Raw genomic sequence first — 16,156 nt, forward strand, 5'->3', positions numbered from 1 at the left:
GGGGGTTGCAGGAGGCCATTGCAGCCAAAAACAGAGATCGGGAGGCCGTTTTTGCTGTCAGAGTGCTTGCGCCACCACAGGCACCCCTGACACAAGTGACATCAAGCTGGCCATGCCCAACATGGCCACGCCCACCACAGCTCCCTGAGGTCACACACAAGCCTGATGCAGCCCTCAATGAAATCGATTTTGACACCCTTGGTGCAAAAGAAACAGCCTAGAAATGATAGAGTCCCATAGCCAGACCCACTCTTCTTTCAACAGTATTGTGCTGTGACAAATGTTTTTCTGCATGGTGGACAATACTCAACAGTGGGAAGCAGGTAAGATCAGAGGTATTGATTAATTGCTTTGTTTATCTCTCCCTACATGTGCAGAATCAAGACAGAATTATTTGGCAATGAGTCAAAACAGATTCAATAAAGGCAGCCTACTTCCCTATCAACAAAGTAGGCAGCAGATCTGATGTGGCATGTTTTTTGCCAATTTCAGGGATGAGTGGAGAGAAATAACTCAGTAATGGGAAAAGGCCCATTGTCTAAGCGCATATAGATAATAAAATGTATTGCCTTAAATTCTAAAGCAGGTTATTCTAAACTCTTATTCAAAATAAAGAAAACAGAAAGTCATCATTTTTAAAAGCAACACCAGAATAGATTTGAGGAATTAGGAACAAGAATATATTTACCGTAGTTCAAAGACGTATTCTCACAACCCATTTTTTAAAACACTCCCGCCTTCCCCAAATCTTGAATTTTCAGTTGTATGGGGACTAGAATCTCCAATTTTACTGGGAATTTCATATTTCTAATACTTTTGTATGGCATGAAAAAGGATCAGTCTATTTGGAATTGAACTTTTAAGGGTCTTTTTAAAGAATAATATAATTAGCTTTCTGATGGCCTAAACCGAATCAATGGGTGGGAAATGTGTAGTCTTTCAGGTGGGGCAGAATTATATTTATTTATTTATTTTATTTTTAAATTTGTATACCGCCCTTCTCCCTGAGGACTCAGGGTGGTGAACAGCCAAGTAAAAGCATAAACTACAAACATTAAAATACAATTAAAAAGATATATATAAATTTGGCCCCATGATTAAAAACAATAACAGAACAATTAAAAACATTTTAAAAAGTGTTAGGCCAGCCCGGCTTGCTGGAAAAAGAAGGTTTTAAGGGCACCCTCACCCTATATTACTACTGAGAGCGTGTGTGTCAGGAACATGTGGAAGATTTATCCCTTGAGCCAGGTAGTCTAAATTTTTATTTCCAGTATACAGTTGCTCTAAGACTACCGTAAATTGCCTGTAAATTATCGCCCTCCATTTAACGCGGTCATATTACCTATTATGGTTTATATCTGGAATGACTGAGGTATTCGCCAGATCTAATTTGTTCCGGCATCAGCCTGCCTTGCACCGACTGATTATGTGACGTTTGGGGTTTGGAGCCGATAAGGAATTCCATACACTTTTATTGCAATGATAACCCAGCCAGCCCGGGAGTAGAGTCTTATGTTCCGTGTTAATACGAGGAAGTTCTAGAACGGGACAAACTGTGGCAATAAGAGGGAGGGAGAGGCTACTATCTCTCTACAGCTGCTATCCTCGAACTATGTGTAACCCCGGAGGACAAGCGAGAGGGAACCCCGACGGCGAGCGCCTTTGAAACGCAGCCAAGCGCCGCCACCGGGTTCCGTCTCCCTGTCTTGGCTTGTCCCGCCCGGAACAGGAATAATGCAATATTGAATCCGAGCCACCCGCCCCAATTTAAGCAGCGCGCTGACTTTAAAGGAAGGGAAGAAAACCAGTCTTCGTCCAGGGGAGGCAATCGGAAGGAGGCAAGAGGCGGGCGGCAGGGATTACCAAGGGAAGGCACCCCGGTTCCGCAAAGGAGAACACGCCCCGCCCCCGGCGCCGGAGGGTCCCGCCCCCGCCCCGCCGCTGATTTAGCTGGTGGCGTTGCCTTGGCCGCCGGCTTTGGGCTGCCTGCGGTCCGGGTTGGGGACGCATCGCCGGAGTGGAGCGGGCAGATGCCAGGCATCTGAGCGCGGTGAGTGAGTGAATGAGTGAGTGACTGGCTGGCGCCCTGGGAGTCTGGCTGCCACAAACCCAGAAGGGGCTGGATGGGGACAAGGTCCCGGCACTGGGACACGCCTGAGCCGAATTTTTCCAACGGCGTCTTTGCCAAACGCGGACGGTGTGCGATTTTAGGTGTGCGCTTTACTGTTGGCTCCGACTTCCCTCTTTTGAGCCTCTCTTGTTGTGCAGGGAGGCGAATCCGCGCTGAGTTATAAAACTTGACTTAGACGTTGGCTGCGTTCGCACGACCTTCTAACTTAAGAGGGTAAGGTTCTGATTTTACCCAGGGTCTGGGTCTTGCGCGAACACAGCCTTCCTAAATTGGAGGGCAAAAGACAAGAGGAATGTCGGGGCCTCCATCCTCAAGGTCCCTGAGCGGAGATCGCAAAGGAGGAGCAGGTGCTGTTCCTGTGAAGGTCTAGGTCAGTGGTTCTCAACCTTCCTTATGCTGCGACCCTTTAATACAGTTCCTCATGTTGTGGTGATCCTCAACAATAAAATTATTCCTAAAACCATTTAAAATATTTGTTTTCCGATGGTCTTAGGTGACCCCTGTGAAAGGGTCATTCGACCCCCAAAGGGTCCCAACCCACAGGTTGAGAACCACTGGCTTAGGTGGACTTCAAAGATGTAGCCTTGTTTTCTGCCCCCTCCTTCTCTCTCTCTCTCTCTCTCTCTCTGGATGGCATGGCTGGGCAAATAGATATGTACCAGCCAGTGCGGGCAGAAAGTGAGTAGAGTATTGCTGGAGGAGGTAACCCCAAAATAAATAGAAGTTGCAGCAACCTTTTATTACCTGGACTTCCCAGAGAAAAAGAATCTGGGATTAGCCTGCCTAAATTTCTTTTTCCTTCTCCTAATGGCTGTGTTTTCATATTTGGTAAAGGTTTGTTCAGAAAGCCATTTCTCCATATTGGCTGGGTTTCCAAAGGACATCAGTTGAAAATGCATGGCTTTGGCAGTTTAGTGTGTCATGGAAGTGCAGTCTTTGGGTGTACAGTTGGTCCTAAACTCATCTCTGTATCCATCAAAAGAGACCGCAGGTGAGGTGGATCCACTGTTCATGGCCAGCTCTCTAGAGTACTTTGCCCAGATGAAAGGTTGAATGAGGTGGCTGGTTCAGTTTTCTCTTGGGGAATATTTTGGAAGCAATTCATGCTTATATCTGGGGCAGATTAACAGTGTTGGCTCTTCCAAGCTCCCCACTCAGACCCAGCACAATGAAGCAGAGGAAACAATATATTTGGGACTCTCTAAGGTTCTTAGCTTTGGCTAAGCAGGGCTGGATGTGATTAATACTTGGATGGGATACCAGGAAATCCCAGGATTGTAAACTAGGTTGGAAAGGAGGGGGGGGGGAATCTAGAAGAAGAAAATGGCAAAAAATAGTTGTACTCTTACCAAGAAAATCACATTGACATTTTCCCCTTATGGGTTTTTTTTGGGTGAAACAGAAAAAAAAATGAACTTACGATTTACAGTTTCAATGATTAGAAAAAAAATGGATAATAGATAAAGGGGGGGGGTTGTAACACAGAGTAAGAAGTAAGTCTGTATTTCTACTTATCATTGCTGAAAACAAAATTGGAAGTTACTTTTCATTCTTTCTTTTTGCACTTTTGACTTTTTCTTTGTTTTTTCTTTTCTTTCTTTTCTTTACTTCATAAATATTCTTATAATAAAAATTGCACATGCACACATACATACTCATGTTCGTGAAGTCACTAGGAAATGAGCTCCCCTGGACAGAGCTGTCCTCTGTGTTTCATCTGTAAAATAAAAGTGAAAACCTTAATTATGAAGGTTTTTAAAAATGTATTTGATAGTTATAGTCTGTAATTTTCAAGTAAGAGTCAATCACTGGAATGTTGATACCAATATCATATTAGTTGCCTATTGTAGCTGTGACAGATTCAAATTCTGCCTCCCAAAGCCCAATATTTGGATTTTGTAGTTCCTAGTTGAGTGTTAATCACTTGCAGGAAAGCTTAATCCTAATTCACATTCCACTTCCCATTGAATTGCTGGTTTGCTCATTTTGTGAACTGTGCATGAATCAAATAGAGTAGAGTAAACTCTTAACTTCATTTTATTTGCTCAGCTGTTTGGAGAATGCATTTGAAGTGTTTCTTTTTCTTTTCTATTTATGAAAAAGCAGAGTTTTTTTTAAAAAAATAAATTTGACTGTTGCTTTTTGGGGACGTGTACTGGTATATTCTTTTGTCTGTCCCAATCTCCTTTTGTTTCTTGGTACTTTGGTCATACACAAAATTGGGCAGTCTTGAAGTTTTATGTGTAAGCACTGATGTGGGGGGTGGGATGACAAAATGTGATTACTCAAAGGTAAGAACAGTATTTGAAATAATGCTTCTAGTCCTGGCAGGTAACATTGTATAGCCATGAAAATGTTCCTGCCTTATATTAAAAGTGAGTTAAGAGTTTGCAACAGTGATTAGATAGCCAGAAAGATGATTTGTTTTAAATCGAGATTCAGCCATAAATTTGTGAGATTTATACAGTCTGCAAGTGAGCTAGAGCTTTTCATTTATTTTAGATAAGATGTAAAGGATGGATCTCCCTGATAACAAAAGGAGTGCCACCATTCTTTTCAGAATGAATTTTCATAGGATGAGTGTTTCAGTCAGTTACGAAAAACAGAGCTAAGCAATTGTACTAATTAACATCTGTATCCATTTGAGATTGAGACACAAGTGAATGGCTTTTTTTTAAAGGGTGCTAACTAATTCAGAATAATAGGTTCTATTTACTGTTTATTGAAAGGTCGCGGTCAATAGAAGGCATAGCTTATAAATCAGAGTCACCGAGTCTGGTAGACAAATAGCTTTTAGAGGGCAAATTATGCATGAAATAGAATTCCATCACAGAGATAAAATGCTATTAAAGTGTGTGGTAACAATAAGTTTCCGGTTATTAAATAAGATAGCCGGGACTTCAACACAGATACACGCAAGTGTTTAATGCTAAGATTTGAATATGTTTCTTGAGTTGGCCCTAATGTACATGCAAGTACCGGTATTTGGTGAAGACTGTTTCAAAAAGGTAGTAGAACAATAATTGATTGCTGGTTCTTTCATCTCAACAGTTCCCTTAAGGACTGTCTTAGATGCAACCTAACTATCACAGCTCCGGATGGACCTGAATATGAATTTGGGAAATATTTTCACATTCACATATTACTTAAATTCTGACTATATACTTTTAAATATGAAATTAGCTCTCCACCCAAAATTTCCTTACCCCACTCCAACTTGTTTGCTGGAATATGATGAAAATATTTGAATATTTGAAATTCTTCAAAGGGTATAGTCTAATCTTTTTGGTGTGTATGTGTAGGTAGGTATTTATAAAGCTATTACATTAAGATGAATTTTGGAATGATTGGAACCCACATACACAAACATAAAATTGTCTTCTTGCCCCAATAGTTTGCCGTCTTGTACAGGTAATCCTCGATTGATGAACACAATTGCAACTAGAATAGTGGTTGTTCAACGAACCATGCCCAATTTTAGGACTTTTTGCACTGTTGTTAAGCGAATCACTATAGTTGTTAAGGGAATCATACATTCATGAAGTGAATCGGTCTTCCCCCATTGACTTCACTTGTTGGAATCTGCCTGGGAAGGCTGCAAATGGTGAATACATGATCAGGGAATGTTATAACCATTGTAAATACATGCCTACACATTTGTATGTAAATACAAGTGTCAGAATTTTGATCACGTGATTTTGGGGATGCTGCAGTGGTCATAAGTGCAAGGACCCATTGTAAATTTTTTCAGTACTGTTGTAACTTTGAACAGTGGCTAAACAAAAGGTTTTAAGCCGAGGTTGTAGACTATAGCATACTTGAGATAAAGGTGCTTGGTGAGTAAACTATTGTACTGAGGAAGAGACCGTAAATGAGAATCTATCAGAATAGTACATGCACTTATCTTCCCCTTAAGTTCTCAGAATTGAGAGATACAGGTCTTACATTATGTCATGTCCTCATTTACATGACTTCCATCTCTCTCCTTGAAGAAGGCAGAAATTTTTCCATTTATACACAGGAATAGATCCTTGTGTGTCCCTTCTGCTGCCTAACCGATTCATTTTTTTTTCAAGTGTAACTAGGGATGTGTATTTTGACTCTGATATGCACCAGAAGATCCAGGATAGAGCAAATGCTGTTCCCACAAGCATCATTTAAATCACACTATTTAGAAGGAGGTGATAGATTAAGTAAATAATACGTTTATTTCATTTAAAATAGGCATTTTACAGGTTAAACAGTTAAAATTTTAAAAAAAGATTATTTAAAGATAATTCTTTAAAGATAAATATGTAGTAATATTTTGCATAGCAACATGTTATTTTTCAATGCTAGAAGGTAAGACTTCTAAAATATGGATTATTTTTACTGTCCGCTGCAATCAGACAATCATCTGGTTGCATTTATATGCATATAAAAATGGAAGTAAATTATCTGTTTATCTGTTTGAAAGGGACTTTATGTGTGCTATAGCTGAATGATTGGACTGTTATTTTGCACCAATGTACAGATTTTGACTTTTTTTTCTGGGGGGAAAAATCATTCTGTGTTGAACGAGAATACTGTATACAAGAAAACAAACAAAGAATGTTCTATCTTTCCATTCTGTGCCAGATATTATATTCCCAAGTGCCTTTGGAGGTAAAGTGAACAATATTCTGATCATGCTATCTCTCTCAGTTTTTTGTATTCAATACAAAGCATGAAATGAAAAAAAATATACTGTTTACGGCTTGCTGGCTATTGATAGCATCTTGGGCATTTTTAACTTTGCTTTCTTTGAGTTTTGGAAGAACACCGGAAACTGTAACAAAAATATACCTTGTAGTAGGATGCAAATCCTAGATTTGCCTAGTTTGGACTCTTATTTTATTTTCAGCCCACTGTAATCAAGACATTTTAAGAACCTTGAGGGTGCCTCTTTATAGCTCTCTAAAATCAAAAATTGCTTGGATCTTCTCCGGCTCAAGAATATAAACAGTGCATGTTGACATTGTTAATTCAGCTTTGAATACTGTCCCACATATATATGAAATCAGATTCCAGCAACGTAGATTTAGTAAAATACAATTAGTTTCCTGATTTAGTTTCTTTAAAGTGAATCAAGAATTGTACTCAGTAAAACACATGTCTATTGTTCACATAAAATCACATATTCATGAGCTTTTCAATCAATACATTTTAGGGATACACAGCTGGAAAATATATATCTATCAGCTAGTCTTTAAGATTTCAGACACAGTATATGGACCAATATTATTCAACATATTTATTTATTTATTAAATTTATTAAATATGAAGAGAAGTGTGACTGTTTTTAAAAATCCTTTTTTTCTGTTGACCATGCAAAAAGCCAAAAGAAATTAAAAACTGAATGGGACTATATTACTGTGAATATGAGCCAATTTTTTTAGAAATACAGGTAGTCCTCATTTAGTGACTTCTGTTTTGACAAATGTTCATGGTTACAGTGGTGATTAAAAAAGTACTTTACAATTTTCACATTTATGATTTTTGCAGGCCTGTAAGCAAAGGAAAGCTTAAGTAAGATCACAAGCACAGTCATGGTTTCACATAGTGACCACTTTACTTAATGACTGAGTTGCTGGTCCCAAATGTGGTCTCTAAACAAGGACTACTTCTATGTTCCTTCCAACAGATGTGAGTTGCCTGAATATTATAGGAAGATAATATTTTACTTTAGGACCAATGCAAATAATCTCAGTTGCTATGTACATGGTAGTTACTTATTTCTTTGGGAGGATCCAAATATCAAATGCTATTTGTCAAGTCGGAATATCTTTCTTGGCTCTTGTTATTTATCCTTCCTTGAGTGCAGGAAAAAAAAATCTGTGTTTACTATAACAATTAGAAAAATTAAAAATGAAGCATATTTGGAAATACAAAGAAATAATTGAATTGATCATATTGTTTTATATGCACTAGCCACATGGATTTGATAGCAATGAATGGAAACGGAATATTCCTCCGTGGTAAGCAGTGTTTGTAGAAAAATGATGTATCATGGATAAGGCTTTGTGATATCCCAAGAGATTATTTCCACATTATAGACTGAATTGCCAAGTCTTCCTTTAGAGCCCTACTCTGGGAATCTCTAAATGAAAGCTTAGCCATGACCTTTTTAGTTTAGACTCCATGTATAGACTTCCTAAACCATAATTTCAGAAGATCTTAAATTACGAAAGACTCTATAGCCTAAATTTGTGGTAACTAGAGATGTACTGGGTGTCTGCCTTTAACAAGTTTCGGAACGTTTAAAGTAATAACCTTAACTGGAAGAATATACTGTAGTGTAAAGTGGCCTATAATATCATACAGGATTGCACAACACTTTTTAAAATGTGGCTTCTTTCTATATTTGTTTTTCATGGTTAGATCATCACTGAAAGAAAGTGCTGCCAACCGTTGATTGTTTTGTTGTGGATTTTTTTTGGCTAAAATTCTTTTTGTAGCTTGGTTAACAATCATTGGCAGCTGGAATTCTAACACATTTGAATATCTGGTTTAAGTATATCTTCCTTAGACTAAATATACAGTAAAAGATGTTTAGTATCTATAGAGATGTGGTATAAAATTGTGTAGGGATTGGCATGTCAGTCAAGAACCCATCAGATATTGACAATTACTTGTTCTTTGGCCATATTTTCCCATGAACTGATGATGCTTCTAGAATTCTTCTGTTCATTTATTAAACCTTTTAAATGTCTAATTTAAAAAAAAAAGTTGCATTTAAAAAAGTTGCATTCCTTTCAATTCCATTCCCATCTTTCTTTTCTTTAAATAGAATGTTAATATGCCCTACCTAATTCAAGTCTTCTAATATTATTAGATTAACTACATTTTAAAAGAAAATTCTGAACTGTTTCTCAGATTAGTTGACTGAGTCTGGAAATATATACATATGGTACTTCTTAGGGGGTATGAAACACAATTCAGTGCTAGTTTAAGTTCAAGTTGATATATATAGATTGCACTGTAACATGTTCCATAATTATCTTAAAAGAGGTAGTTTTCCACAGTACATTCTTGTCTTTTCAAGTCCAACTGAACTCAGTTGTATTATATAATGTTTTGTTGTGGTGGGTGACTTATACCAACAAAGGACATTAAAAGAAAAAGAATGTGATGATACTAGATTTAATATACGATTGCATAAATGCAGTGCTCACAATGCCAGAGTTTCATGTTTCTGGCAACTTTGCCAGAATGCTGGTTGCTACATTCTGTATCATTTGTGGCTTTGAAGTACTGTATCTCTGAAGGCAGTGTGATTGAGAGCACATTACAGTAGTGTAGCCATGGGTAACTGTCATCAAAACCAGCCTTCAAGTAGGACCACAATAGGTGCAGCAGAAGAAACTAGAAAAAGGCCCTGCCTAGTCACAACCTCAACTTGCTTATTTAGAACAAGTTTCTCCTAGAGTGCTCTATGGAAGCTGTCTCAAAAAACTTTCTTCGGAAGAAAACATTTGAGTCTGAGCAATAGTTGTTTGAATTGTGTTGTGACCAAGGCCCAAGTAGTGATTACCAAACACAATTCAGTCCTCAACAAACTTATTTTATTAAAACAGCTGAGAATTAATTCATTTTCAGCCTAGTCCAAAACAAAATTCTTAATAACCAGCCTGTAGGCCTTATCACCAACCTTTGATGTCTTTGGCAACCTGCCAAAGGCTTTTCTTGGCAAAACCCCCACAAAGTTCAAGAGACGCTGACAAGAAGCACGGGAATCAACGTTGCTTTTCTACAAATAACCCAATGGTTCGTTGCTGCTCTTTTAAGCCTTATGGGAGTGGCCAATCATCTTCTGGCCCTAGTCCCGAGTTGTCCTTTTTTTCTTCAGCTGCTCTTGCCTTCTGGCATCTCTTCGCATGCGTGCACTAGGAACAGGCTCCTCCTGTTCCTCTGCCTCTCTGTTTTCCGCCTCTGGAGGCTCCAGAGTCCGCGCATCGCTCCCAGGTGGCCCTGGCCCCATCTCTGTCTCCGACGCAGACCCCTCGTCCGGGCCCTCCCCTTGACTCCAGGAATGGCCCATTGTCCTCCCCAGCCTCCTCACTGTCCGACTCCGCTGCCAGGTCCACAGGCTGCTGGCGGACTACAACAAATTGGCAAGATCCCATATAAGCCTCTGCAAAGTGACTGATACCTCCCTTATCCGGTCATTCACCTCACCCTAGCCTCTTGTAGAAGCCAGGTTGAATATGGATTTAGCCCACAGGTAATCAAGCTCATTCTATGCGAGCTCAATTACCCTATGCAATTCCTCAAAATCAGAAACCCAAAGGAATCAAAGGTAATCTCAGAAGACTGGTTACCTCCTTAAATATTGTCCAGTATCTAGACAGGAATGAATTAAGAAATATTATCAGTCAAACATGTCAGATGTATGTTGCCCAAACATCTTGTAGCTATCCTCAGGTAAATCTGTGCCTCCCCACTGAAAAGGATTTGGGTAAGATAAATACAGCCACATAGGTATGCTTTGTTTATACCATAAGATCAAAGAACCACTTTACCATTCTTATTCCCACAGTGTAGCCTTGGCACAAGCAGTTTTATTCTTGTCTTCTGCTGGAACTCCAGGCATCTCAGAGAGAGGCTCATTGTGAATAATCAGGAAAAGTTGGTCAAGGTACTTGGATGAAATTACTGGGGAACTCCGGATATGAAGACCAGAGGTAGTGTAGGACTGCTTGCATGGGTGAGTTCTGATATTATATGGGACAAGCCCCTGTTTACCACGGTTGAGTGTGAATTCCTGAACCTTCCTAGAACTTTCTCTTAGGGCACAGGTGTCAAACTAGTCACATTACGTTGCCGTTATGTGACATTTCATGACTTTTTCCCATTTGCGGAGCTGGAGTGGGCATGACCGCACATGATGCATCCAGTCCACGGGCTGTCAGTTTGACACCCCTCTACTAGGGCATGGAGGTTCCTACACCAGTCCTTTCAAGGAGATTCCAACGCCAGTCCTTTCAAGAGATCCTGAAAACATCCTGCCATAAAGCAAGATGGGCAGTACACAAGTAATATTTCTACCCTGTCATTATAGTCTATTACAGACAAGGCCAGCCTGTCAAATCAGCAGTATGGTCACACCAAGCTTTCTTAAGAGATAATTACCATCTCCCTCCTCTTAGGATGGAGTGAAATAATTGATGGAGTCATATAAGGCATAATGTGCTTTGTTTTACTGATGTGTTACTCTGATATCCGAATGCAACTTCTATGGTTTGAAAACTATAGTTTTTGCCTTAATACAGGTTGTGAACTCAGCTAATTGTGGCTTATTCAAGAGTAATTGTTAAAAAAATGTAGCATGATGTTCAAATCCAGGCACGATTTATTAATGAATCAGAAATGCTGAAATCCTAAATGCCATATGCTTTGTAACTGCTAATTTCCTTTCATTTGTGGTTTTACATATGAACTAAATTATTTCAAATGCTACCATATATTAATGGATAAATTGACATGTTCATAAACATTAAGAAATATTACAACAAAATATAGATGATCAGAAATCATCTGATCAGATCATCTTCAATACTAATCAGAAATACACCCCTCTTGCCAATTCTATTACATGAAAGCTTTTGTTTTCCTTTTGCTCCTGAAATATTCTTAAGTAAGCATGTATGTTACTCTGCCAAAATACTAGGCCATTAGTTTTGCAAACCTGCACTTGGTGATGGAAATCTGGTATCAAGTCCTTTCTCTGCAAATCAAATTACACTGCATAATGTTACATAATGGGCAGTTAATGATTCATGGTTATGTGTATAAAGCAACCAGATTAATTTAACAAGAATATAATCAAAGCCTAATCACAGTGTTTGTTTTTACACTTCACATTTACAAAGTTGTTTCTCAATACTCTTCTCTCCAATAACCTCAAGCGACTGCTTTGTTTAGAGTTAACCTTTTGACGGTAGGTGCTAGCTTTTCTCAATGAGGCCATTTTGGGCCAGTCACACACTCTCAGCACAACCCATCCCACAAGATTGTTGTTGTGGGGAAAATAGGGGGAGGAAGTTGTATTGGATATGTTCACCGCCTTGAGTTATTTGTGAAAATAATAAAGGCGGGATACATAATAATAATATATAAATAATATATATATAATAATATATAAAGGATAATTAATAATAATAATAATAATAATAATAATAATAATAATAATAATAATAATAATATATAAAGGATAAATAATAAAGGCAGGATACAAGAAGGGTCCTCCACTCCTCTGCTCGCAACAAAATACCTTATGCCACCAGACTTGAAATTTTGGGCTTAGACAACTTAGAACTTTGCCGTCTTCAGTCTGACCTAAGCATAGTGCATAAATTATCTGCTACAATGTCCTACCAGCCAATGGATACTTCAGCTTCAACCAAAACAATACAAGAACACACAATAGATACAAACTCATGGTAAACCGATCCAAAGTAGATTGCAGAAAATACGACTTCAGTAACTGGAATGCACTACCTGACTGTGGTTTCTTCCCCAAATCCCCAAAACTTTAACCTTAGACTGTCTACTGTAGACCTCACCCCATTCCTAAGAGGTCTGTAAGGGGCGTGCATAAGTGCACCAGCGTGCCTACCGTCCCTGTCCTAATGTTTTCTTTTATTCGTATCCTTTTCATGTATTTATAATTATGTTTACACTTGTATCTGTCATAAAATACATGCTTGATGAAATAAATAAATAAAAAATAATAAAAACAAACAAACAAAAATAGCTTCCATCAGTATTAGATTAAACTCCAAGAAATCCCCTCCATGCTTCTAAATAGGGACAATGTTAAGTTGGAAAAGCTAATCCATGCTGTTTTGAAAGTTTATTGAAAATGCATATTTGTTAATCTTCAGAGTTGCTTCTGTGCAGCCCATGTCATGATTTCAAAGCTTGGGTGTACTCCCTAATACTCATGTCTGAAAAGGGGCATTGAGTAATCATGAGTGACAACACACAAGGGACATGTTCAGAAGGGCAATAATCATTTTTATCCCTATTAGTCTACATCGTCTGGCACCAAATATATTGCAACTGCAATTGTCACTCATAAACCTGGTTTCATTGATGGTCTTTAAACAAGTTGCTCCCTGGATTCTCATGGCCACTACTAATCTAGGCAGTGTTTAGAAGTGCCTTACCTTTCTCTAAATCGGGGCTTGGCTTGGCTGGGGAATTCTGGGAGTTGAAGTTCACAAGTCTTAAAATTGCCAAGGTTAGATACTCTTGCTCTAAATTTTAGTTGTGTAGTGGTTTGCCAAATAGACAGGATGATCTCTCCTTGTGTCATTGTGCATCTTGGAGGGTACCTAAAACAAGGAGGGATTTATTTGTCCCAAGCCATCAAGTCAAGTGCAGTTATTTTTAACCAGTTGAAGTATGGGATTCCCCCTCCTTCTCCTTTAAAACCTCAAGTGGAGATGATTTTTTGAACATCTGCACTTGAGGTTTTAAAGGAGAAGGGGGGGCAGAAAACCCACACTCTTCACCAGAAATTCTATTATACCTTTTGCTAGGCCACTGCTTGAGGAAGACAAGTACACTGTGTCTATATGGAACAAGCAGCCTGTTCTTATTCTTTGGGGATAACAATGTGAGCAAACTGTTTTTGTGATGGGAAGAATCTCCTGTATGATTTTTTTTCAGAATTATGTGGAAGACTGAAAATAAAGTGGGATAATTGCTAATAGTCTCCAATATAATAATAGGCTTTTTTTTAAAAAAAATATTCCTTCAAGTCAGTCTTGACTTGTTTTAGATTTTTTAAAATCCTGCAATAACAACAACAATAAAATAAGTCAAAGTGGAGTACAAAGTGGAGTACAAAGTGGCAAACATACCTAATATACTTTCCTCCTCCTATTTACCCCACAACAACAAACCTCTGATGTGAGTTATGTTGGGAAAGAGTGACTGGCCCAAAATAACCCAGTTGACTTTGTGCCTAGAACTCACTGTCTCCCAGTTTCTAGCCTGGTGCCTTAACCACTAGAGCAAGGTAGCTGTTTGGTTAAGTTTTTGTTGATGTTAATAGCCATACATCATATACTCTTCCTCAGAAAACACAGCACTTATCAATATAGCTGTTCAGTAACTAATTTGTCATACTAACCTAACCTCCTAACTAGTACAGAGTTAGTTCAGAGAAAGAAAAAAAACCACATTTGTCAAACTGATAACAAACTCAAGATTGTGTGGCTTGCTTCAAGAGGCAAGCTCATAGATGAATAGTGATAATGGTTCAATTGTAGCAACATCCCATCACCCATGATTTCTTACATCCAAATATGAAGTGGTGCTAGACAAAGATGAGCAGAGTGCTGGTCTAGTTGGGTAATGGGAAGAGGGCTGAAATTTTCAATGAATGATGACCAATGTCAGAGAATTCCATAATCAAATAATTCCATAATCAAATATTCATTATTTTATCAGATTGCTACATTTGAAAGAGGAATATCACAGACTGTATGATGAGCTGAAATCCCTTTCTTCACTGATATAAAATTGTGTGCTCATTGCCAAAAAGGAAGTTAATTCAAAGAGAATAAGTTGCTGAGATTGCATTTTCATAATTCTTGGCCTTAGTCCTCTCTATATTTGCTCAATTTTTGCTTTTTCTTCGGTAGAACTTTGTAACAGAGGTTGCTCAGTCCGGGGATCTGTGTTTTGTTCCTTAAGGATTCCATATTCTATTGTTTACGTAATTGGCTGCACAAATATACTTAGCTTTAATCTTCAGATTCTAAGATTTCTTAACAGGGAACCTGAATCTTCCTGTGTTTGCCAATGTATTGTTGACAGGAACAAGTAGAGGGCAGGACTGGACTGGTAAGAAGGAGTAACACTAGCAATCAAGTAGAAAAATGGAGAGTTCTTGGTTTATAGGTGTGGTTTGGTGTTACTCAAGTGATTTTCTTTGCACTAATTGTAACAGATTTGCTACTGTTTCCCAAAGCTGTAGTATATCTTATTCAAGATGTTACCTTCAGACTCAGCTATTATTTTTATAAATGCAGGTTGTTACTTTATTTAAACCTAAGACTTGTGGAATTACATTTCATTCAACTTCCTTTATGGATGTAAGTTTCTGAAGTAAAATATGTCTTTCTGATCATATCTTCATTACAAGCCAAGGAGAGTAGAAAAGGACTATTTTACTCTGATTAGCACATGGAACGTGCATTTTAAATTATCATTCTTAGTGATGGCTATGCATGTGTGTACTTAAAAACTGAACCCTAACCCCAACCCTAATTATTCCCTGGGCATACTGTATATATTTTTTTTAAAAAACACACACACAAACGTGCACAATAAAAATGATTTCCTATGATTTCTTTTTGAAGTTTGGGCAGATTCCATCCATCTAAAAAAAAATTAACCATTTGAAAGTACATTTTATATTTACAAATATTTCCAGTAATATTCTGCAAATGCTTTCCCTTAGAAAAGAAATACGAACTGGAACTTTTCTTTTTGGCATTATTCCCAATCCCTCTTCATTGTTTTATCAACGGCTCTGTACTGAAGGACCATGGAGGTGCTTTTAGCTGGGCTAAAAAAAAATGGCTTTTTGTAATTTCAGCTTGAATGTGATTGACCAATTGGATAAAAGGAAACATTTCCTACCACACGTCATCTTCTAAAAAGTTAAGGGGATACTAGTCATTTCCATTGAAGTATTCTGTTTTGGTTTCCTACCATTCTGGATGTGTCTCTCCTATGAAATTTAAGCTATTATTAAAGAAGAGTTTTGTCCTATGAGACCAATGTCCTATGAGATCCCTATAGATAGTGGGCCTTTTTTCTTTCTCTTACCACCAATACAAATGGAAAATTCAACTTTGCTTCCTAAATTTGTAATAGCCATCTTTAAATTATGACATTTAATACTATATACAATGGGTATCAAACTCAATTGCATCATGTGATGTATCGTGACATTTTTTGCCTTTGCGGGGCCAGGTGGGTGTG

This window comes from Pituophis catenifer, unplaced genomic scaffold (genome assembly GCF_029215685.1).
Source record: "Pituophis catenifer annectens isolate HBS135680 unplaced genomic scaffold, rPitCat1.0.hap2 SCAF_3, whole genome shotgun sequence".
Classification (NCBI taxonomy): domain Eukaryota; kingdom Metazoa; phylum Chordata; class Lepidosauria; order Squamata; family Colubridae; genus Pituophis; species Pituophis catenifer.